The 25,872-nt window shown below is 42.4% G+C and overlaps 1 pseudogene; it reads left to right on the forward strand.

Moving 5' to 3' along the window:
* Nucleotides 1-3,752: 3,752 nt before the first annotated feature.
* Nucleotides 3,753-6,435, forward strand: LOC134997873 (zinc finger MYM-type protein 1-like; annotated as a pseudogene).
* Nucleotides 6,436-25,872: the final 19,437 nt, after the last annotated feature.

Below are 25,872 nucleotides of genomic sequence, written 5' to 3' on the forward strand. Positions count from 1 at the left end.
TTACGCTTCTCCTCCGACAATTTATTTTAGTTTTGGAGTCCTTTTTTTCTGATATTTGGTGTTTTGGATTTGACATGCTCTGTACTATGACATTGGGCATCGGCCTTGGCAGACGACGTTTGCTGGCATTTCATCGTCTCGGCCATGACTAGTGCAGCAGCTTCAGCACGAGGTGGAAGTGGATCTTGATCTTTCCCTAATTTGGAACCTCAACTTTTTTGTTCTCCATATTTTATAGACAGAACTAAAAGGCACCTCAGGTAAACAATGGAGATGGATGGATTGGATACTAGTATACAATTATGGACGGACTGCCACGGTTAGGTGGTATAAAAAAACCACGGTTAGGTGGTATATATTGTAATACAATTATGGATGGACGGACTGCCTGCCGAGTGCCGACACAGAGGTAGCCACAGCCGTGAACTACCGCACTGTACACTGGTTGATAAAGAGATAGTAGTATACTCGTAACAACTAGTATGACACTATGACGGTATAAAGAATGAAAAAAAAACCACGGTTAGGTGGTATATATTATAATAATACAATTATGGATGGACGGACTGCCTGCCGAGTTCCGACACAGAGGTAGCCACAGCCGTGAACTACCGCACTGTACACTGGTTGATAAAGAGATAGTAGTATACTCGTAACAACTAGTATGACTGACTATGACGGTATAAAGAATGAAAAAAAAACCACGGTTAGGTGGTATATATTGTAATACAATTATGGATGGACGGACTGCCTGCCGAGTTCCGACACAGAGGTAGCCACAGCCGTGAACTACCGCACTGTACACTGGTTGATAAAGAGATAGTAGTATACTCGTAACAACTAGTATGACTGACTATGACGGTATAAAGAATGAAAAAAAAACCACGGTTAGGTGGTATATATTGTAATACAATTATGGATGGACGGACTGCCTGCCGAGTTCCGACACAGAGGTAGCCACAGCCGTGAACTACCGCACTGTACACTGGTTGATAAAGAGATAGTAGTATACTCGTAACAACTAGTATGACTGACTATGACGGTATAAAGAATGAAAAAAAAACCACGGTTAGGTGGTATATATTATAATACAATTATGGATGGACGGACTGCCTGCCGACTGCCGACACAGAGGTAGCCACAGCCGTGAACTACCGCACTGTACACTGGTTGATAAAGAGATAGTAGTATACTCGTAACAACTAGTATGACACTATGACGGTATAAAGAATGAAAAAAAAACCACGGTTAGGTGGTATATATTATAATACAATTATGGATGGACGGACTGCCTGCCGACTGCCGACACAGAGGTAGCCACAGCCGTGAACTACCGCACTGTACACTGGTTGATAAAGAGATAGTAGTATACTCGTAACAACTAGTATGACACTATGACGGTATAAAGAATGAAAAAAAAACCACGGTTAGGTGGTATATATTATAATACAATTATGGATGGACGGACTGCCTGCCGAGTGCCGACACAGAGGTAGCCACAGCCGTGAACTACCGCACTGTACACTGGTTGATAAAGAGATAGTAGTATACTCGTAACAACTAGTATGACTGACTATGACGGTATAAAGAATGAAAAAAAAACCACGGTTAGGTGGTATATATTATAATACAATTATGGATGGACGGACTGCCTGCCGACTGCCGACACAGAGGTAGCCACAGCCGTGAACTACCGCACTGTACACTGGTTGATAAAGAGATAGTAGTATACTCGTAACAACTAGTATGACACTATGACGGTATAAAGAATGAAAAAAAAACCACGGTTAGGTGGTATATATTATAATACAATTATGGATGGACGGACTGCCTGCCGACTGCCGACACAGAGGTAGCCACAGCCGTGAACTACCGCACTGTACACTGGTTGATAAAGAGATAGTAGTATACTCGTAACAACTAGTATGACACTATGACGGTATAAAGAATGAAAAAAAAACCACGGTTAGGTGGTATATATTATAATAATACAATTATGGATGGACGGACTGCCTGCCGACTGCCGACACAGAGGTAGCCACAGCCGTGAACTACCGCACTGTACACTGGTTGATAAAGAGATAGTAGTATACTCGTAACAACTAGTATGACTATGACGACGGTATAAAGAAAGAAAAAAAAATACCACGGTTAGGTGGTATATAATTATACAATTATGGATGGACGGACTGCCTGCCGAGTGCCGACTGCCGACACAGAGGTAGCCACAGCCGTGAACTACCGCACTGTACTGTGTCTGCTGCTAATATAGACTGGTTGATAAAGAGATAGTATACAACAATATACTACTATACTGGTGGTCAGGCACTGGTCACCACTAGTCACACTGGCAGTGGCACTCCTGCAGCAAAAGTGTGCACTGTTTAATTTTAAATTAATATAATATTATGTACTCCTGGCTCCTGCTATAACAACCTGCAGTGCTCCCCAGTCTCCCCCACAATTATTATAAGCTTTTATACATTGATGTGCAGCACACTGGGCTGAGCTGAGTGCACACAGACTGAGTCACACTGTGTGACTGCTGTGTATCGTTTTTTTCAGGCAGAGAACGGATATAGCAGAGAACGGATATATTAAATAAAAGTTAACTTAACAACAACTGCACTGGTCACTGTGGTAAACTCTGTCTGCACAATCTCTCTCTCTCTCTCTCTCTTCTAATCTATTCTAATGGAGAGGACGCCAGCCACGTCCTCTCCCTATCAATCTCAATGCACGTGTGAAAATGGCGGCGACGCGCGGCTCCTTATATAGAATCCGAGTCTCGCGAGAATCCGACAGCGTCATGATGACGTTCGGGCGCGCTCGGGTTAACCGAGCAAGGCGGGAAGATCCGAGTCGCTCGGACCCGTGAAAAAAAAAGTGAAGTTCGTGCGGGTTCGGATTCAAAGAAACCGAACCCGCTCATCTCTAGAAATAAATCACTGAAAACACTAGCTGGATCCATGCTTCAGTTTGTCAAAAGACAGGATGATGGCCAGGGTTCATCAAAAGACACAGCTCCTCAGTGTCAGTCTCCAATTGATACTGCTCATACTTCTGTTGCTTGCATGCATTCTGCTGAAGAGAAAGATGTGGAAATTGCAGAATTTACAGCAGAAAAACAAGGAGTGGAAATGGAAGAATGTGAAGCAGAAGAAAGTGCTGAAAGTGACTCTAGCCTTGATACTGTAAAGGAGATGAGTAATGTTATAGAGAAAGATTTGCAAATTTTACATGATGGCCCTCATTCCGAGTTGATCGGTCGCAATGCGAATGTAGCAGAGTTACACACGCTAAGCCGCCGCCTACTGGGAGTGTATCTTAGCTTCTTAAAAGTGCGACCGAAGTAATCGCAATATTGCGATCACAAACCTCGTAGCAGTTTTGGAGTAGCTTCAGACTTACTCTGCCTGTGCGATCAGTTCAGTGCTTGTCGTTCCTGGTTGACGTCACAAACACACCCAGCGTTCGCCCAGGCACTCCCACCGTTTCTCCGGCCACTCCTGCGTTTTTTCCGGAAACGGTAGCGTTTTCAGCCACACGCCCCTGAAACGCCGTGTTTCCGCCCAGTAACACCCATTTCCTGTCAATCACATTACGATCGCCGGAGCGATGAAAAAGCCGTGAGTAAAATTACTTTCTACATAGCAAAGTTACTTGGCGCAGTCGCAGTGCGAACATTGCGCATGCGTACTAAGCGGATTTTCATTGCGATGCGATGAAAAATACCGAGCGAACAACTCGGAATGAGGGCCGATGTTTCTTTCTGGGAAATACCAGTTCCAGATCATTTTCGGGTTGAAATTATCAAAAGGGGAAGCGATTATTTCCAAAATAAAGATGGACCTTTCAGTGCAGTGGCGAGGAAAGATTTAGATACAAAAGCAAAGGGTGGTGTACGCCAGATTTCAAAAGAGTGGTTGGTTTTACAAGATAATGCCAAATGGTGAGAAAATTATGCGGTCATGGATGGTTTACTCAGTTGTCAGCAACAAATTATACTGTTTTTGCTGCCGACTGTTTGCCATTAGTGCTACAAGTATGACATCCAAATTTGTGACTGGGTTTCAGAAGTGGTGGAAACTAAACCCGAAAGTACATAACCACGAGACTTCCGAAGAACACCTATGTTGTCTTGAAAAGTGGAAAACATTGGCAGCAGGACTTAGGCTGCACAAAACCATCGACGCCAAAAGTATTTCTTTAATGGAAATGGAGAAGAAAAAGTGGAGGGATATCTTGCACAGATTGCTTGATATCACGTTGTTTCTTGCCAAGCAGATTCTGGCATTCCGCGGCCACAAGGAAGATGAGACTTTGTTGAATAAAGGGAACTTTCTTGAGATGGTTGAGGTATTTTCAAAATATGATCCAGTGCTGAAAGAGCACCTAATGAGATTGAAACGGAGCACGTGTAAACTTAAAGTGTCAGTCTCATATCTACCACCAAACACTCAGAATGAGTTTATAAGTGTCCTGGCAAATCACGTGAAGGAGAAGCTTGTCATGGACATAAAGTCTGCAAAGTATTTTGGGATCATGTTTGACAGCACACCTGACATACTGTATTACATACTGACCAGATGTCCGAAGTGATCAGATATGTAACAATCAACAACATGAAAGTTGAAGTAAAAGGGGTATTTCTCGGATTTTTCCCTTTAAAGGGGAAAACAGCTGCTGACCTCAGTTCTGACATTTTAAAAACACTGGAAAATGATGGACTGGACATAATGATGTGTCGTTCTCAAGGCTATGATAATGCTGCCACTATGGCTGGAATCCATGGAGGCGTACAAACCATTCTTAAGAGAAAGAACAGGAAAGCTATTTTTAGTGGATGTGTGGACCATTCGCGTAATTTGTGCGGTCAGCACTCTTTTGCTGAAAATGCATCATGTGTGACATTTTTTGGAACTCTTGAGGCAATGGCCCTCATTCCGAGTTGTTCGCTCGGTATTTTTCATCGCATCGCAATGAAAATCCGCTTAGTACGCATGCGCAATGTTCGCACTGCGACTGCGCCAAGTAACTTTGCTATGTAGAAAGTATTTTTACTCACGGCTTTTTCTTCGCTCCGGCGATCGTAATGTGATTGACAGGAAATGGGTGTTACTGGGCGGAAACACGGCGTTTCAGGGGCGTGTGGCTGAAAACGCTACCGTTTCCGGAAAAAACGCAGGAGTGGCCGGAGAAACGGTGGGAGTGCCTGGGCGAACGCTGGGTGTGTTTGTGACGTCAACCAGGAACGACAAGCACTGAACTGATCGCACAGGCAGAGTAAGTCTGAAGCTACTCTGAAACTGCTAAGTAGTTAGTAATCGCAATATTGCGCATACATCGGTCGCAATTTTAAGAAGCTAAGATTCACTCCCAGTAGGCGGCGGCTTAGCGTGTGTAACTCTGCTAAATTCGCCTTGCGACCGATCAACTCGGAATGAGGGCCAATGTTTTCTTTCTTTGCTAATTCAACCCATCGATGGGATGTGTTAATTGAACATACTGGAGTGTCAGTGAAAAGGTTATCAACAACACGCTGGAGTGCTCATCATGCTGCAGTTACGCCAGTTAAGGAAAAGCTTGATAAGTTTGTGGATGCGATTGAAGCTCTTTGTGATGTACATGAAAACGTGGACACAAGAGGAGCAGCACAAGGTCTTTTGCCTGCTGTCTGTGATTTCACTTTTCTGTGCTACCTGTACTTCTGGTGTAATGTACTTCAGGAAGTTAATCTTACACAGCAGTACCTGCAGACTGAGGGCTTAACCCTCGACAAGGTGGTGGCAAAGTTAGAGGCGCTTAAACTTTTTCTGCATGAGAAACGCAGTCACCTAGTGGAGCACGCAATTGAAGAGGCACTTTCAAAATCAGCTGAATATGGAATTGCAGTACAGAGAAGAGCAAGGTTCAAGAAGCGGTTGGCAGGGGAACAAGCAAGCGACGCTGACTGTCTCTTCAAGAAGAAAATAAGAGGGCAATGTTTGAGTGCATTGATCGCTTTCTTTCTGAACTTCAGATCAGATCAGATCAAGAGCCATCCAGGAAATATCAGCCATGTTTGAAGCTGTTCAAGCAAAGAGTCTCATATCTGCCACTGATGAACAGTTAAAGGTGTCTGTTCCAAAACTAACCACTTTCTATGATGAGTTATCGGAAGATTCACTTAAAATAGAAATACCAAGGCTAAGAAGGCACCTGAAAGCAGCAAACATTGATCTGGAAAAAGCCAAAGATTGGCCAATATTAGATGTTTTAAAATTCATAGCGGAATGGGACTTTGTAGAATCTCTGCCAAACCTTTTACTAAGTCTAAAATTATTTCTGACGATTTGTGTGTATGTGGCTTCATGTGAGAGGAGCTTTTCAAAGCTGAAACTTATAAAGAACTATTTGCGATGTACCATGGGACAATCAAGGCCTTTTTACTGACCTTGCAATACTGTCAGTTGAAAGTGAGTTGGCGAAAGAAATTGACTTTGATGAAGTGATTCACAGGTTCGCAGCTTTGAAGGTCAGGAAAGGAAAGTTTTGATTATTTTGTTGAGATTATGGCTAAGTGCAAAAATGCTTCTGTGTTTTTTTACTGTTTATGGCCCTCATTCCGAGTTGATCGGTCGCAAGGCGAATTTAGCAGAGTTACACACGCTAAGCCGCCGCCTACTGGGAGTGAATCTTAGCTTCTTAAAATTGCGACCGATGTATTCGCAATATTGCGATTACTAACTACTTAGCAGTTTCAGAGTAGCTCCAGACTTACTCTGCCTGTGCGATCAGTTCAGTGCTTGTCGTTCCTGGTTGACGTCACAAACACACCCAGCGTTCGCCCAGGCACTCCCACCGTTTCCCCGGCCACTCCTGCGTTTTTTCCGGAAACGGTAGCGTTTTCAGCCACACGCCCCTGAAACGCCGTGTTTCCGCCCAGTAACACCCATTTCCTGTCAATCACATTACGATCGCCGGAGCGAAGAAAAAGCCGTGAGTAAAAATACTATCTTCATAGTAAAGTTACTTGGCGCAGTCGCAGTGCGAACATTGCGCATGCGTACTAAGCGGATTTTCACTGCGATGCGATGAAAAATACCGAGCGAACAACTCGGAATGAGGGCCCATGTTTTTTATGGTACTATTTTCAACTATAGAGGTGTGCAAATAAATACTTTGTGTGATATACTTTGTTGTTTATAATCATTTTCATATCGTTTGTCATACTGTTCATGAGAGTTTCTCTTGATGTCTTCATCTCTATGCCATATTCAGAATCTTGGGTAACACATAAAAAAACCGCATTGCAGTGCAAGACAGATTGTGGCCAGTAAATCATGAAACTGTTGAGTGTAATAATTTAGGTGTTGAGTCTAATTTGCCGAACCAATGTAAATGTTATTACATTTAGGCTGTGCATATGATATTGTAATTTAAAGGTATAATATTAATTTTGTTAGCTGTTTATGTCACTACTATTGCCATTGCATTCAGTGATATACAGGAATTATGATTTACAAGTAAAGCTAGTACTAGTACATTACTAAGGGTTCCGTGTGGTATGATACAGGAGGAGGATCATGGGGGGGTGACACCATGAGTTACCACACCGGGTGACACCAACCCTAGTGACGCCTCTGCTCAGATACTAGGTAGGGAACAGGGCAGGCCAGAGGCGACAGCAGGAGACACGGACAGCCAGCACATACCAGAGCTCTGCCGTCCTCTTTATATGTTTCACTGTCTGCTTGTAGCTGTGCAGCGGGGTTACTTCAGTCCTGCTACACCACTCACTGCCCCAGCTGCTCCAGCACCTCTTTCTGTCCCAGCTACTGCTGCAGAACCTCTCTGCCGCAGCACCTTTTTCTGCCCTGGCTGCTACAGCATCTCTCTCTACATTGATGCTGCAGCACCTGTCTCTGCCCCAGCTGCTGCTGCAGCACCTCTCTCTGCATTAGAAGCTGCAGAGTAACATGTATAAGTGGCTCTACTGTGGCATAACGTATATAAGCGACTACTGTGGTGTGACGTCTATAAATGGCTCTACTGTGGTATAATGCGTATAAATGGCTCTACTGTGGCATAACATGTATAAGCAGCTTTACTGTGTTGTGTAACGTGTGTAAGGGCATAAAGTGTATATGGACTTGGAGTACTACTGTGTAGTGTAATGTGAATAACGGACAATACTGTGTGGTGTAATCTGAATTGGTACTATTCTGTGGCCACTCCCCTTTCCCATGAAGCCACGCCCCTATACTTTTATTGCACGCCTTAGACATGTAACATGCACCCAATCCAGTACAGGAGAGGTGGTGCTGAAACATACCCTTGCTCCGGGCTACATGGAACCTAGCTACACCTCTGCCAGAGACTGTATTCAGCTCTGCAAGCCACAATTTCAATAGATATGTAACTTTAGTCAGTAATTCTGCACAATATAAAAAGCAGTGGTGGGTAACAGGTATATTGGTATAATTCCTTCTTTGTTTCTATCCCTGCTCAGAAATGTTTATTTTTTATGACTTATTCAAGTTTAAAAAGTATTTTGAATAATATATATATGAAAATATTGTATTTAATAGAAACAATATCTAAGGGGTGTTTTGTACCCCCCTATCAGCCCATGTCCATAGGCCCCCATTATAAATAATCTCCACACTACCCATTGGTAATAGACCCTCAGTGGTCTTAAAATCAATTAATAGTACCCCTACACCCCGTTAGTAGCAAAAAAGAAAAATACATGTTTTACAAACCCCACCCACCCTGTGAAAAGCTCCTTTTTCGACACCACCACCCCACTACTGTATGTGACCCATGTATTTTTTTTTTTATAACTTCACCCCACTCCAGCATCTTATACAGTACTATATATTAACCCTCCCACACCACCAATTTTTATTGATCCCCCCCACGAGTCACCCCACCCCTATAGCTATACATCCCCCCCTCCCCCACATGCAGAGCGTGAAGCAGGGGGTCCTCCATGCTGCAGAAATCAGCCAAAATGTGCTCAGTTCGCCTCCCGCACTGTGATTCCCTAGAGCAGGGATGGGGAACCTTCGGCCCTCCAGCTGTTGTTGAACTACACATCCCAGCATGCCCTGCAACATTTTTTGCATGGCCAAATATCAAAACTGTAGCAAGGCATGCTGGTATGTGTAGTTCAACAACAGCTGGAGGGCTGTAGGTTCCCCATCCCTGCCCTAGAGCATGCATTCCAGAATGCTGGCTGCATAGCATTCTGGGGCATGATTCCAGAAGTTGTCAGCAGTCAGTGACCACCGCATCACTCCGGGGGAGCCAGAGGAGATCCGTTTTGCACAACAGATCACCTCTTCCACACGATGGAGGACACAGCGGGCAGTTCGCCTCATTTGATGCTAACTGGCCAGGTAATGTACACCTGGCTCTGGTCATATCACATGCGACTAAGCCAGGCAAGTGGTTATTTCTTTTCTAACCATATACTGCATGGTTTTTTTTTTGCTTTTAATGATACAACTACTATTCTCTTATACATGCAGTATTTTTAAATACATGGTTCTACGTGGATATATATAATTTATTTTATTGAAATCAACGAAAGCATTAACATAGGACGCAAAACACCCCTATAAAACAAAGTACCATCAATAACAGCAGAGTATACAGTGATAAATTGATCACAATGAAGAGAACAAAATAGATCATTCCACAGACACCAGTTTCTCAAGACAATTAATATCATTAGTATCAAGAAAACAAAGAAAAAAAATTGCAACAAGGGAAACAGCAGAGTAAAGAGACACAGAGGGGTGGTAGAGGGGAGACCAACCGAGAAAAAGTTTAAGAATGTAATAAGACCATCAAGTCAATTAGCAATCACCCTGAACATTAATGAGGTGGAAGGGAGACTCTTTGAACAATAGCCATCTCTAAATTTAGTAACTCCAGACATCATTAGATCATCCTTGGACATATAAAACTCAAATCTGCTAAATCATTCATCTTTGGTAGAAGGAGTCACAGATCTCCAGTGGACCGTACTTACAGCTTTGGCTGCACTATTTAAATGTTTCAGGAATTACTTTTTCTAAGATGAGACAAGGCCATTAATCTTATTGAGGAGCCAAAATACGGGTTCCAAACTAACATCCTGACCTAACATCTCCCTGGACAAAGATATCACTAAGTTCCAAAAGGGAAGTAGCACAGCACAGTCCCACCAGATATGAATATGAAGCGGGAGCCTACAGCTGAAGCACAGCACCAGCAAGTGGCAGGAAACCCTGGAAACATTTTGGCAAGCTCCAAGGGGCCTCTGTACCAGCGGGCAAGTACTTTAAACTGAGTCTCAACAATCGAATGGCTAACGAGCATGACATAGTGGTCTGGAAGATCTTGGCCCAGTCGTTAGGTTCTAAATGTATACCAAGGTCTTTCTCCCAATCGGCTGTAGAGCGTGGCAGCGTGGAAAAAGTATGAGGATTTTATAGCCGAAAGAGAGAAAGTGCTGAGGGCCACCCAGTGTTTCAGGTCTTGTACAATTTTGCATTTTGGTGACTTTTACCTTTAGGAAAGCATTTCGAAAAGATTAGGTGGTCTGTGAGAGGCCTCATGTATCAATTTGCTAGAAAGAAAATGCATAATGGGTTTATATCTCCAAATCTCAGAGGCAGGAAGGTTCCAAGTCATTTGCACCTGGCTAAAAGAGTGTATGCCAGAATAGGACACCAGCTGGCTGATACAAACAACCCCAGCCTGTAACCAGAGACGGAAAGTCTTGGAGGAAAATCATTGTTTTGCCTTGTAAGTGACCACCCCTTTAAAAAAAACATTTAAGATTGGTTGGCATCCCGCACTTCCGGCGATCTTGGGTACTGTTACATTCCGCCGCATGTCATTTACATTAAAACTTTTTATTGAAATAGAGAAAAAGTATTGGTTCATTATTACATGTGAATTGGACTTACTGAACAGCCATACAAATATTGATTTGCTGAGTAAGACATTGACCTTATCTGGATCCTTTTGGTTCCACATCTTGTACTAATTTGCATTTTGATGAAAGTAAAAAAAACATACAGGTGTCACTTTTTGAGACCATTTCTTCTCCAATTTCTTCTCCTTTGGTTGTGATGCCTATCTAGCTCCAGAAACTGACACTATGCGAGTGTCAATTTGTGGTTGCGGTGTCCATGCACAAAACTCAGATGGTAGGAACCATCGATGACATGGCATACAAGAGTTTCATACCATCCATGTTTTCTCTACTGTTTTCCATCGATGGAAAACACACTGATAGCCATCCCTAATTGACAGTCAACCATAATTATATTATGGCATAGTCAATTAAATGGAAATATTTTTAAAAGTCCCTTTTCGGTTGGCCACTACATCACTGCAAAAGGTTAAAACTGGAAACATAGAGATGACTCTAGTGAATGGATAGTTGCTCATCAAGAAATTGTACCAAAAGAACACACTTGCTGCATTAGTCATGATTATTTGTTGTCTTAAGAGTGTGTGTAGAGGAGCAGGTTAAGTGGTAGACAGAATGCTATCAAAATACCTTTAATAGATGATGTATCTGTGTTAATAAATACATATAACAGTTGTACAGCAATACACAGTTTAGTTAACTTAGTATAGTTATTTTACCCAGATGGAGCATGATAATTATTTTATGAGTGATCTGAGCAATGGAATAATCCAGAGATCTCTCTCACGACTGTGGAATAATTGTAGCAGTTACCTGACAAGAATACGCCAGAGTTTCGTGGATAATCATGCAACAGAAGTAAAACAGCTATGTGGATTAGCAGGACCTCTGGTAAGTAAGCATTTTGCATCCCATGGCTTGCTCAGGCAGTACTTTTGTGTAAGCATATGTGCATATGTTTTTTTACAATATATTTTTATAAAATTATTTACTGAATTATTAATATACATATATCACATATACATATATGGAAGGACAGGGCCATCGTATCCTATCAAAGGCCTCTTTGGCATCGGTTGATAGTAAGATCACTTTGGTAGTTGGTAGCTATCTCATCAGGAGATTTTGGAACATTCAAATTGTATAATTTAGTGTAATGAGTGGAAGCATCTGTTACATCTAAAGTGAGTTTGTGTTACTTGCCATAGTCACCTTTAATAATCAGTATGTATGAAGTGGCTTTAGTGTTAGTAACTTGCCAGACTCATTGCCCCATGGGAAATAATTATGACATGTGGCAATTATGTTTTATTCTTTCGTAAAGAAGTTTATATAATGGCACTCTCAACTAAGCTAGGACTATATCAGGTGGAGAGTGTCACAAACCGGGGTTTTAGTTTATCTTTTTTTGTGTAGGCTCTTCCATATTCAGGTGGACCACATTGTTCCTGGTCTGTTACAGAGTTCCTGATCATTGCTCGACAGCTGCATTGGCGCAGTTATATTGTTTCCAAGTGATATTAACATACCTTCCAACTAGATCGTGTTGTTGCTGTGCTCACTTGATTCCTGCCTCCAATAATACCGCTCAGCAGGTATACATCGGAATTATTACCAGCTTCTGAGACAGACTCTATCCATTGCACCATCAATGTTGGTAGTTCGTACTCCTGGATCCGTTGATCGGTTGCTGAGTTTCTGATGGCTGGGCCAGCCCTGTGTGCTGAGGTGTGGGTCCTGGATTGTGTGCCTATATTAGTGAACAAGTCTTAGCTGCCCAGCCTGGGTTCCTGGAGAGTGTGCAATGTATCACATTCCAGCCTGGTTACAGTTCGCTTAGTTCCTCTAGTTCAGTTGACAGTGTTCCTCTAGTTCACCTGACAGTGCAACTTTAGGAAGTGTCTGGTAGAATTATGAGTAGCCTCTGTCACTGGCTGGATTGTCCAGTACAGGTCCCCTCAACAATATGAATACCCTCTTTCAGGAGTCCACCTGATACAAAACTCTGGCAAGCAATGTTCGCTAATCCTGGTTAGGAATAGAGATGAGAGGGTTCGGGTCTCAGAGAACTGAACTGTACCAAACTTCACGCTCTGAACCCATTTCCGAGCCCGGCTCGGGTTTTCCAGCCTGAATCGGACACCCGAACGAGGCAAAACGTCATCATCCTGCTGTTGGATTCTCGCGGGATTTGGATTCCATATAAGGAGCATTTTTGCTGTGTTGTCTTGCATCAGACCAGGGGTAGTGTCTTGTGCAGCATCAGTCCAGTGACCAGTCACAGTGGTGGTGTCCTCTGCTGCCATATATCCAGTGTAGCTGTATAAGTCCCTTTTAGTGGTGCTGTGTTGTCCTGCATTAGACCAGGGGTAGTGTCTTGTGCAGCATCCGTCCAGTCACCAGTCACAGTGGTGGTCTCTGCTGTCATATATCCAGTGTAGCTGTATAAGTCCCTCACAGTGTTGCTGTGTTGTGCTGCATCAGACGAGTGGTAGTGTCCTGGCCATCAGTCATTCCAGGGACCAGGTAGTCACAGTGGTATACGCTGCTGCTATATGTCCACTGCTGACGTATAATAATAATAATAATAATAATAACACCAACAACAAGTCCCTCACAGTGTTGCTGCGTTGTCCTGCATCAGACCAGTGGCAGTGTCCTGTGCATCAGCCATCAGTCATTCCTGTGCCGCATATTGTGTTATATAACTCTAGAAAAATAATGGAGAACAAAAATTTGGAGGATAAAATAGGGAAAGATCAAGAACCACTTCCTCCTAGTGCTGAAGCTGCTGCCACTAGCCATGACATAGACAATGAAATGCCATCGTCGTCTGCCAAGGCCGATGCCCAATGGGATAGTATAGGGCATGTAAAATCCAAATAGCCAAAGTTCAGTAAAAAATACATAAATTTAAAAGGTTTGAGGAGAAACGTAAACTTGCCAATATGCCATTTACGACACGGAGTGGCTAGGAACGGCTGAAGCCCTGGCCTATGTTCATGACTAGTGGTTCAGCTTCACATGACAATGGAAGCCCTCATCCTCCCGCTAGAAAAATTAAAAGAGTAAGGGCTAAAACACACTACCCGGCTTTTGCCGGCCGGGAAAAAGCCGGCCAGCTTTTTCCCGTGCCGGCATTGTAATGAACAGTGTGAGGACTAGTGTCCTTACACACTGCACGGCCCCGGCCCGGCTGCCGGGTTGCAGCCGGGTCTCACCACTGAAAGGTCCGGCTGCCGGGCGGGCGCCTGGCCATCTTTGCAGCCAATCACAGAGTTCAAAAGAAGAAGGAAAGTGTCCTCAATGTGGTGCACAAAGAATTATACAGTAGCTAAAATATAACTTTTATTGGTATACTGAATAAGAAGTATTCATAAAAAGCGAAAATTGAGTTTAAAAATGTTAGACATGTGAACACAAAGAATGAAAAAGTGTATTAAAATAAATAGCTATATGTGAAATGACTAATTCCTCTGAATATTTCAAAAAATAGAAGGAGAAAAAGGCCTATATATTAAGATACAGTATTTGATCTCAGGCACAATATAATCTCCTAAAGATGTGAAACAGTAATTGGATCAGTGGGCTCCTCTTGTTCACGTATAATTATGTGTCTTGTTATGTACCCAAATGGGCGGAATCCTCAGAATCCTCATAAAGTGTCATATACCCTGGTCTTTTGACCTCACAGTTAGAATAATTAGCCACAAGGGGCAATTCTGTATATATGACAGTTTAATATGTGCTAGAGCCCACTTGTTAGGTCTTATGTGGTGGGTGGACACTCAGGTAATAATTTAATTTAAATATATATCTGTTTGTTTGCATTTTGGTTCTCCTATAAAGCTGAGATCCCTCCTACCATGTAAATTTAATTGTATAGGTTGGTGTATGTTATGTCTATTTTTGTACCATAGAGATGGAGAATGATGGGTAGTTCCCAGGTCTCAGATTAGGCTGGTACACTGAGGGAGAGAAGTGTTGAAAAAAAGATAGTAATAGGTACACTCCTTATAAATGGACTTAATTGGTATAAAGAAATGGAATATATCTAGTGTATGAATTCTCTATTCAATGACCTAATTCGGTAGTCTAGGAGAATACTGTCACCTATGTTTCCATTATGACCAAACTGTATTGGTACCAGGAATTATGGGAAATGCATGTATAATTCTTGTATGCTAAACACTTTCACTTCCTACCACTGTGGGGCAGATATGTACCAGATATGTCTAGACTGTGGGTCTAGGTATATTTACACATGATCCATAATGATATATGCAGTGCAATTACAACATAGAACAAGTCATTTTCACATATGCTAAGAGAACCTAACGCGGCGTTTCGCTAGTTAGCTTCGTCAGAGGCAAGCCGATTGCCTTCCGGATCCGCCTTTTAAACCCCCTGTCATTACTTGGCAGCCAATTACATTCATCTCTATGAGGTGCCTGCCAATCCGTCGCTGCCATGTCCCATTGCTCTCGCCTCACTCCCTTGATCGACGGGAGCTTCAACGGGCCGGGGACCCGGCGGCGCGTGCGCACTGGAGGCTACACGCGTCACTGAGCCTATCATTCCCAGACCCTGGTAATCGAGCGGCGATGTCCGAGAAACCCAGGCGGCTATTTAAGGAACGTATAGTGCTGTTAGAAGGTTTATATTAAACCAGTTTCTCTCCTAGTGTCCCCTCTCTCAGCGGGGGCATCTGGTTTACCGTTTAAATATAGAAAGATGTGGATTCCGGATCCAAGTTCTGGGTCACGTGACCTCGGTTCCCATACATCGTGTGCATGGATGCCAGGCATTGTAAACGATTGTGGATCCACCTGATGAGATGTATTAACCATCATAGATATGAACAGAATGAATTCTTTATGGGGATGGATAAACAGTAATAATAAAATAGATTCCAAAAGTATGCATCTTTATTCCTATGGGATAGATGTTGTTCTTTATATATACTCTACTTGGTGCTTAAATGATTACTATTTGATCATTGCAAGCCCATTTGTGTTCATAATGAATTCTTTTGGATAAGTATGGTCCAATATTTACTGATGTAAGAGGGGGGACAAAAAAGAAGAAAGTTCATTGTTAGTCATAAAATAATAAATTAAGTATTACAATGATGGTAAGTGATTCTGAATAAATGTGAACTGAGTCCTGATGCTAGTGAGTAATATATAATTATAAATATTACATGTTCATAGGTCCAAATTATGTTTAATTGAGTGAAACATGTCATTGTTCTCACACATATTTTACTTAGTGCTATACAATAGCCACTGATAATTGCAATCCTATTTGTGTACATAGTAATTTTCATGAATATGAATGATGTTTATTTTATTATGATGAGACAAGAAAAAATATATGTATAGGATAAATAAATAAATTTTCATTATTAGACGTAAAATGATGGATTGATTGTTCATGAGAATAAAAATAAGTAGTTCTTAATAAATATAAAATAAAATAAAACCTGATGCTGATGAGATATATATGTGATCATGAATGTTATATACTCATGGGCGTGAATTGTGATTGACAGTGATGTGTAAAAAGTGCTCTAATATTTCGAAAAAAATCTGTGAAACCCCATAAAGTGTCAAAAACCCAAACCAAAAGCCAAAAACAAGACAAGAACTGTGTGATTTGTTGAATAATACGCTAAAAAATGTAAAGGGGTGTATGAGTTCCCTAAAATTATTGGTGAGACCCGTGCTACGTGATTTAAACAACGTGAACTGAACATACAGGATGATGATGAGGGTATCAGAAGATTCCTCACAAGGTAAAAAGTGAAAAGGTGAAGTGTGGATGAATAATATCCATGAAAGCTGAATACAAAGTGAGATCCATAGGTCTAACTGACTCTAAGTTTTTGTTATTTATCTTATATATGAAGATCAAACAATAAGATCTATCTATTGATATAATTGGGGTGTATTATGTATGAGAAAAATGATACCAGTTCTTGTGAATAATTATATAAGAGCATCGTACCACCTCTTAATTGAAAGGGGGGACAAGGGGAAGGATTTCGTGTAAAGATGAGAAATTCAAATTAGCCTGCCATTGTTTGGACTATCAAAATATGTTCCAATTGATCATGAGGGTCCTGGTCTTATTGCATATGTGGACCCAGAGCATAATGTTGGGACAACGAACTGACAGTCCAAGGGGAAGAAAAAATGTATATACTTGGTCTTATCTGAGGAAAGGTAAGTAACTGTTTTCCTCATTTAGACCATGAGGTGTTAGCGTGTTCATGAGAAAGATCAGTTTTGTTTCTTGTTTGAGTAATTCTCCATCTATGTCTCCACCTCTAATATTCAGAATAACTTTTTTCATTCCATATGCTGTAAGAAGATTAGGGTCACTTTGATGGTATCTGAGAAAGTGCCTCGCTATAGGGGTGAGAGGTTTGAGATTACGTCGGTCCTTTTCTGCATTTCTAATGCTGCCTAGATGTTCTAATATCCTCTGTTTCAGGGGCCTTTTTGTTTTCCCCATATAGCTTAGATTGCAGGGGCATTGAAGATTATAGATGATTGCTGTTGTATTACAATCAATATGTTCGTGAATATTCCATGTCTTTCCGAATTTGTCTACAAATGAGTTGACATTCTTCATGGTTGGACATGCTTTACATTTTCCACAATTTGTTGATCCTTTCTTTATGATGGACATTTTTTGGGGGATATGTAGATGACTTTGCACCATCATAAAGGAAGGATCAACAAATTGTGGAAAATGTAAAGCATGTCCCACCATGAAGAATGTCAACTCATTTGTAGACAAATTCGGAAAGACATGGAATATTCACGAACATATTGATTGTAATACAACAGCAATCATCTATAATCTTCAATGCCCCTGCAATCTAAGCTATATGGGGAAAACAAAAAGGCCCCTGAAACAGAGGATATTAGAACATCTAGGCAGCATTAGAAATGCAGAAAAGGACCGACGTAATCTCAAACCTCTCACCCCTATAGCGAGGCACTTTCTCAGATACCATCAAAGTGACCCTAATCTTCTTACAGCATATGGAATGAAAAAAGTTATTCTGAATATTAGAGGTGGAGACATAGATGGAGAATTACTCAAACAAGAAACAAAACTGATCTTTCTCATGAACACGCTAACACCTCATGGTCTAAATGAGGAAAACAGTTACTTACCTTTCCTCAGATAAGACCAAGTATATACATTTTTTCTTCCCCTTGGACTGTCAGTTCGTTGTCCCAACATTATGCTCTGGGTCCACATATGCAATAAGACCAGGACCCTCATGATCAATTGGAACATATTTTGATAGTCCAAACAATGGCAGGCTAATTTGAATTTCTCATCTTTACACGAAATCCTTCCCCTTGCCCCCCCTTTCAATTAAGAGGTGGTACGATGCTCTTATATAATTATTCACAATTACTGGTATCATTTTTCTCATACATAATACACCCCAATTATATCAATAGATAGATCTTATTGTTTGATCTTCATATATAAGATAAATAACAAAAACTTAGAGTCAGTTAGACCTATGGATCTCACTTTGTATTCAGCTTTCATGGATATTATTCATCCACACTTCACCTTTTCACTTTTTACCTTGTGAGGAATCTTCTGATACCCTCATCATCATCCTGTATGTTCAGTTCACGTTGTTTAAATCACGTAGCACAGGTCTCACCAATAATTTTAAGGAACTCATACACCCCTTTACATTTTTTTAGCGTATTATTCAACAAATCACACAGTTCTTGTCTTGTTTTTTGGCTTTTGGTTTGGGTTTTTGACACTTTATGGGGTTTCACAGATTTTTTTCGAAATATTAGAGCACTTTTTACACATCACTGTCAATCACAATTCACGCCCATGAGTATATAACATTCATGATCACATATATATCTCATCAGCATCAGGTTTTATTTTATTTTATATTTATTAAGAACTACTTATTTTTATTCTCATGAACAATCAATCCATCATTTTACGTCTAATAATGAAAATTTATTTATTTATCCTATACATATATTTTTTCTTGTCTCATCATAATAAAATAAACATCATTCATATTCATGAAAATTACTATGTACACAAATAGGATTGCAATTATCAGTGGCTATTGTATAGCACTAAGTAAAATATGTGTGAGAACAATGACATGTTTCACTCAATTAAACATAATTTGGACCTATGAACATGTAATATTTATAATTATATATTACTCACTAGCATCAGGACTCAGTTCACATTTATTCAGAATCACTTACCATCATTGTAATACTTAATTTATTATTTTATGACTAACAATGAACTTTCTTCTTTTTTGTCCCCCCTCTTACATCAGTAAATATTGGACGATACTTATCCAAAAGAATTCATTATGAACACAAATGGGCTTGCAATGATCAAATAGTAATCATTTAAGCACCAAGTAGAGTATATATAAAGAACAACATCTATCCCATAGGAATAAAGATGCATACTTTTGGAATCTATTTTATTATTACTGTTTTTCCATCCCCATAAAGAATTCATTCTGTTCATATCTATGATGGTTAATACATCTCATCAGGTGGATCCACAATCGTTTACAATGCCTGGCATCCATGCACACGATGTATGGGAACCGAGGTCACGTGACCCAGAACTTGGATCCGGAATCCACATCTTTCTATATTTAAACGGTAAACCAGATGCCCCCGCTGAGAGAGGGGACACTAGGAGAGAAACTGGTTTAATATAAACCTTCTAACAGCACTATACGTTCCTTAAATAGCCGCCTGGGTTTCTCGGACATCGCCGCTCGATTACCAGGGTCTGGGAATGATAGGCTCAGTGACGCGTGTAGCCTCCAGTGCGCACGCGCCGCCGGGTCCCCGGCCCGTTGAAGCTCCCGTCGATCAAGGGAGTGAGGCGGGAGCAATGGGACATGGCAGCGACGGATTGGCAGGCACCTCATAGAGATGAATGTAATTGGCTGCCAAGTAATGACAGGGGGTTTAAAAGGCGGATCCGGAAGGCAATCGGCTTGCCTCTGACTAAGCTAACTAGTGAAACGCCGCGTTAGGTTCTCTTAGCATATGTGAAAATGACTTGTTCTATGTTGTAATTGCACTGCATATATCATTATGGATCATGTGTAAATATACCTAGACCCACAGTCTAGACATATCTGGTACATATCTGCCCCACAGTGGTAGGAAGTGAAAGTGTTTAGCATACAAGAATTATACATGCATTTCCCATAATTCCTGGTACCAATACAGTTTGGTCATAATGGAAACATAGGTGACAGTATTCTCCTAGACTACCGAATTAGGTCATTGAATAGAGAATTCGTACACTAGATATATTCCATTTCTTTATACCAATTAAGTCCATTTATAAGGAGTGTACCTATTACTATCTTTTTTTCAACACTTCTCTCCCTCAGTGTACCAGCCTAATCTGAGACCTGGGAACTACCCATCATTCTCCATCTATGGTTCAAAAATAGACATAACATACACCAACCTATACAATTAAATTTACATGGTAGGAGGGATCTCAGCTTTATAGGAGGACCAAAATGCAAACAAACAGATATATATTTAAATTAAATTATTACCTGAGTGTCCACCCACATAAGACCTAACAAGTGGGCTCTAGCACATATCCTTGTGGCTAATTATTCTAACTGTGAGGTCAAAAGACCAGGGTATATGACACTTTATGAGGACTCCGCCCATTTGGGTACATAACAAGACACATAATTATACGTGAACAAGAGGAGCCCATAAGATCCCACCGATCCAATTACTGTTTCACATCTTTAGGAGATTATATTGTGCCTGAGATCAAATACTGTATCTTAATATATAGGCCTTTTTCTCCTTCTATTTTTTGAAATATTCAGAGGAATTAGTCATTTCACATATAGCTATTTATTTTAATACACTTTTTCATTCTTTGTGTTCACATGTCTAACATTTTTAAACTCAATTTTCGCTTTTTATGAATACTTCTTATGCAGTATACCAATAAAAGTTATATTTTAGCTACTGTATAATTCTTTGTGCACCACATTGAGGACACTTTCCTTCTTCTTTTGAACTCTGTGATTGTATTCTTTGTGTCCGTGGTAGCACCCCCCACTTCTCAATAATTTTGGAATACAACTAAATCAATTATTTTCCTGGGGGTCTTGACATTAACACATTTATATGTACTTTGGCTTGTGCGCCCTTATCCTTAGTCATCTTTGCAGCCAGTAAACCGTGTGTGTGAAGGGGAGCTTTCACACACAACGGTTTTTCCCCAAGCCGTGTCTAATGCTGCGCATGCGCACAGCATCACACACGGCTCAAAGCCGTCCTGTGTGACAGACTCTGCCGGTTTCTCCCAGATGGCAAAAAGCCGGACAAAGCTTTTTGCCATCCGGGAGAAACCGGCCAGTGTGTCACAGCCCTTAAGCTGGAAAGAGCACAGAAAAGAACTGTGCGTTCTGAGATGGTAACATAAATCCCCAAGGAGAGTCCAAGTGTGTTGGCGGTTGCGATGCCTGACCTTCCCAACACTGGACGGGAAGAGGTGACTGATTCCACCATTTGCACGCCCCCTGTAAGTGCAGGAAGGAGCACCCGCAGTCCAGTTCCTGATATTCAAATTGAAGATGTCACTGTTGAAGTACACCAGGATGAGGAGATGGGTGTTGCTGGCGCTGAGGAGGAAGTTGACGATGAGGATTCTGATGGTGATGTGGTTTGTTTAAGTCAGGCACCGGGGGAGACACCTGTTGTTCGTGGGATGAAGAAGCCCATTGTGATACCTGGGCAAACTACCAAAAAAGCCACCTCTTCGGTGTGGAATTATTTCTCCACAAATCCGGACAACAGGTGTCAAGCCATCTGTTGCCTCTGTCAATCTGTAATAAGTAGGGGTAAGGATGTTAACCACCTAGGAACATCCTCCCTTCTACGTCACCTGCTGCGCATTCATCAGAAGTCAGTGTCAAGTTGTGAAACTTTGGGTAAGAGCGTAAGCAGTCCACTGACTTCTAAATCCCTTCTTTCTCTTGTACCCAAGCTTCTGCAAGCCACACCACCAACTCCCTCAACGTCAACTACCTCTTCAGTCAGGAAAGTCAGTAGTACTGCAGGCCATGTCACTGTCAAGACTGAGGAGTCCTCTCCTAACCAAAATTCCTCCATAGGATCCTTGAGTGGTACACCTGCTGTTGCTGCCGCTGCTGTTGTTGCTGCTGGGAGTCAATCGTCATCCCATAGGGGAAGTCGGAAGTAGAGATGGCTACTGACTCACTGTCTCAACACCGTGACTCGAATCATCAGGAAGTATGAATGATTCGAGTCACTCACAGTTTAATGAGTTGAGACAGCTGCAGAAGTAGCCACTCTCAGCCAGAGGGAGGAGACTCAGTGTGTCCTTCAGTCAGTGTCTTCTGCTGAGTATCTTCAGCTGTGATTGGCCGGCGGCAATACCAGGTGACACCCAGTGGGAGGGACAAGGGAGCAGTCACGACTCACCAGTCAGTGAGTGCTGTACTGCTGTGCCTGATCCATTTCATGATTCATCCTGAGTCTGCCTGTGAGTTGAGACAGTTGTACACTGTGTAGACTCAGTGACTTAGTGGATGGATCTGATTCATGCAGCATAAGCCTGCAGGAGGTGGAGCCCCTGTGGTACAGTGCTCTCAGCTCAGTGCTCACTGTTCCTGCTCAATGTGATTGTGGGTGTCAAGCTCCCTGGAGGCTAGATAGTAGATAATATAATAAATCCGACTTCCGGTGGGCGGGGCATCAAGCATGGCCGCATTTTAGTTCAGCTCCTGAGACAGGCTACGGGATAATCATTATTTCTATGTTTTAATAGCCCTTCGGGGTGCTGTGGTCACACCTAACGGGAGGGTGTGATCTGAGGTATCCGAGGATACCCGTCTTGCCGAGGGAGCCTCTACCTACACCGGAGTCCGGCCGCATCTGTTGGCGGCCTGCATGACCGCCAGAACTTCTGGCGCGAAACCTGGCGTGGGCGCTGGAAATGCTGTGTGCCTGCTATCACGGGCTATAACTCCTGACAGTTCTCCCACAGCTAACAACCTACTGTACTGAGGGCTAGCCGGACTGTGCCAGCTATACACAGCCATCCCAATGCTTTCCCTATACGTTCCCTGCCCGTGCCCTGGGAACTTTACGGACTGACAGCTGACGCTGTGCCCTAGTTTGCCGCCGATGCCCCGGAGATCATCGTGGTGAGGTGGAGATCGAATCGGGAGAGGCTCCTTATCGTGGCCGTACCTCGGCGCCCTCAAACGGTTTGCCCTGCTGCCTTGAGCCCCTGTGTGACGACCGGCTCGGCATCCTGTGCGGATCGTCCAGAGGACGGAGGCCACTGTCGGGTTCGGACCGCAAACGGTGTGGGTGCATGCGGGTCACGCTTACCTGCGGGACGTCTGGGAGATCGGGACCCGTGCCCCCTTCCACTCTATATGAGCCGGCTGCTGCTGGGAGTCCCTGACCGCTGAGAGTTGCTGCCCGGGTGTGTGAGATCTGCTGCGGGCGGCTCAGCTGCTCTCCTGGCTCCTTGCTGGATTGCGGGGGGCGCCTGTGTCTCTGCTCCGTTGCCGAACGGACGTCGGATCTCTCCGCTCACCTGGCCGCTTAATCATCTGATCCCCCAGCTGACCCCCTGTTTACTTGCTCTGCGCATCGAAGCATGGACGTGGGTTAACACCGATCACTATAATACCCCCTGTCTCAGCCTGCTGTGGTCGGCCAACACTGGGACACTGGCTGCTGACCCTGGGGATGACTTCAGGCTCATAGTATCCATCTACGGGTTATGCTGGTGACCCCATCGGTGCCCTATCTTCTGTTGAACACTGGATGCACTGTGATCCTCCTGCTGAGAGTCCGATATTACACTATATGCTACGACCTGGTTGACTAGCTAAAAGTCTGGGTTTTCACAGACACCCCCAGGTACTAACACTGTTTGTTTCCCCTGCCTTCTTTTACTAACATTCTCTTCTCCCCTTTTCTGCTACCCCATACTTGATACCATCCCCCTCTTGTGTGACCCTACCCCCTCACTTACAGTGCACTCCCCCCCTTCCTGCCTGATTACATTTACCCTTGTTTGTTTCCCTTTTTCCCTCTCCCTTTTTATTATTGTGACCTGTGCACCCACTATAATACCTGAGGGCATCATTCAAGTGCAACAGTTTGGCTACTTCTCTAGTTGTTCCATGGCCTTCTCCCCCCGGTGTGCTGATATAGAGGTGTATCCATATTCCTTATCAGCTGTACTGTTGCCCACTACAGTGCTCCCTTAGCTAATCCCTAGTTAGGGCTGTTATTTTCCCAGTAGCAGCTGTGGAGACACTCTGGACTGCACTCTGATTGTTTGGGTGTGTGGTGGGGTTACTGTGGGGAGGCTCTGTGCTGCTCACCTGCCTACCTGCCTGAAGGTGCGAGACGCTCTTATTGCAGGGGGACATTGCGGTTCAGTGCGTATTTGGAGGGGTGCTGGGTGGTTTGTGAGAGGGTTGGGGGACTTCTCCTGGGGCATTATAGGAGACCCTGCGGCTAACTCCTAACCTTGCAAGTACACTCAGCATCGCAGGTCCGACAACGGAACCTGGGTGTTTGAAGGGAGATATTCTGGAACATCGCCCTCCTGTTCCTTGTACAGTACGGTCCATGGAAGTACAGTTTATTTTATTTTGAAAGCTTACTGTAACATATATTCGCTTTACTGTAAGTAACTGTATATAAGCTAGATATACATGAGTACTTCACATATACCGTGTAATTGTTCAACCACTGCTATCACATTAGTCCGCACTATGATTTTTGTCTCTCTTTTTGTTTTGGCAGTCTGAGACAGTTTCCATTTCATGTAAAAGTGTATGGTTATTTTTGGGCTCCCAGATCTAGGTCCATGTAATCTACATTCATAATGTCCTCATACTTTGAAAAAATATTGATGGTTTTACTGATTATATTGGAGCTGTAACTGACGGAGCAGTGCCATCTAGCGGCTCTCTAGTTGAAGGTTCATAGAGTGGATGTATGTCCATTCCACACTCTTCTGATAATTTTAACTACGCCTTCCATTCTGCCAACTCCAACTGAAGGCTAATTGTGACATTTGTTATTTTTCACACACTAAGGATTGTATGTGATATTTCTTATTTTTCTCTCGCTGAGGATTATATGTGACGTTTGTTATTTTTATCTGACACTTCTATTCTATATTGCTTAACACCTTATATTGTTCTATAGCACATGTTTCTGTACACGCCTGTGCCTGCCGTAGCTTATTGCCGGAGACATTCCCGGGTGTTCTTACTGAGATTTCAGTGGTTATCGGCTATCACTCTGCGGCTTTTTCATAATTCTAGATGTAATATCACTGTGTATATGAGGGGGGTTTGGTGATATGGGGATGGTTTAAAATTGCACTTACATTTCCAAAAATGAGTGAAGGTATGTATCTCACTCAATAGTGAGTAGTTTCCTATTAAGCTGCTGTTTACATACTGTGGACCCGGGGTTGTCTTGAGGAGGCTGGTTCTCTATCACTGCACGTGCACTTTTCCATCTGTGAGGATAACCTGCTGCTTGAATTTTAACTCCTGGACCCAGATGTTGGGTAGATATGCCTGTATTTGTTTGTTATAATGTGAGTGCTATTTATTAAAGATATTGTTGTTTTTAAAAAAAAGACGTTATTTGCACCATTATATGTTTTTTTCATTTGGTGGTACTGCTTTGGAGGATTATCCAATAGAGATCCATCTTCAGAAGAAGGACAGAATTATCCTTATCTTGGAAACTACTCACTATTGAGTGAGATACATGCCTTCACTCATTTTTTGAAATGTAAGTGCAATTTTAAACCATCCCCATATCACCAAACCCCACAGGATTACACTATTA

This window comes from Pseudophryne corroboree, chromosome 2 (assembly GCF_028390025.1).
Source record: "Pseudophryne corroboree isolate aPseCor3 chromosome 2, aPseCor3.hap2, whole genome shotgun sequence".
Lineage (NCBI taxonomy): Eukaryota > Metazoa > Chordata > Amphibia > Anura > Myobatrachidae > Pseudophryne > Pseudophryne corroboree.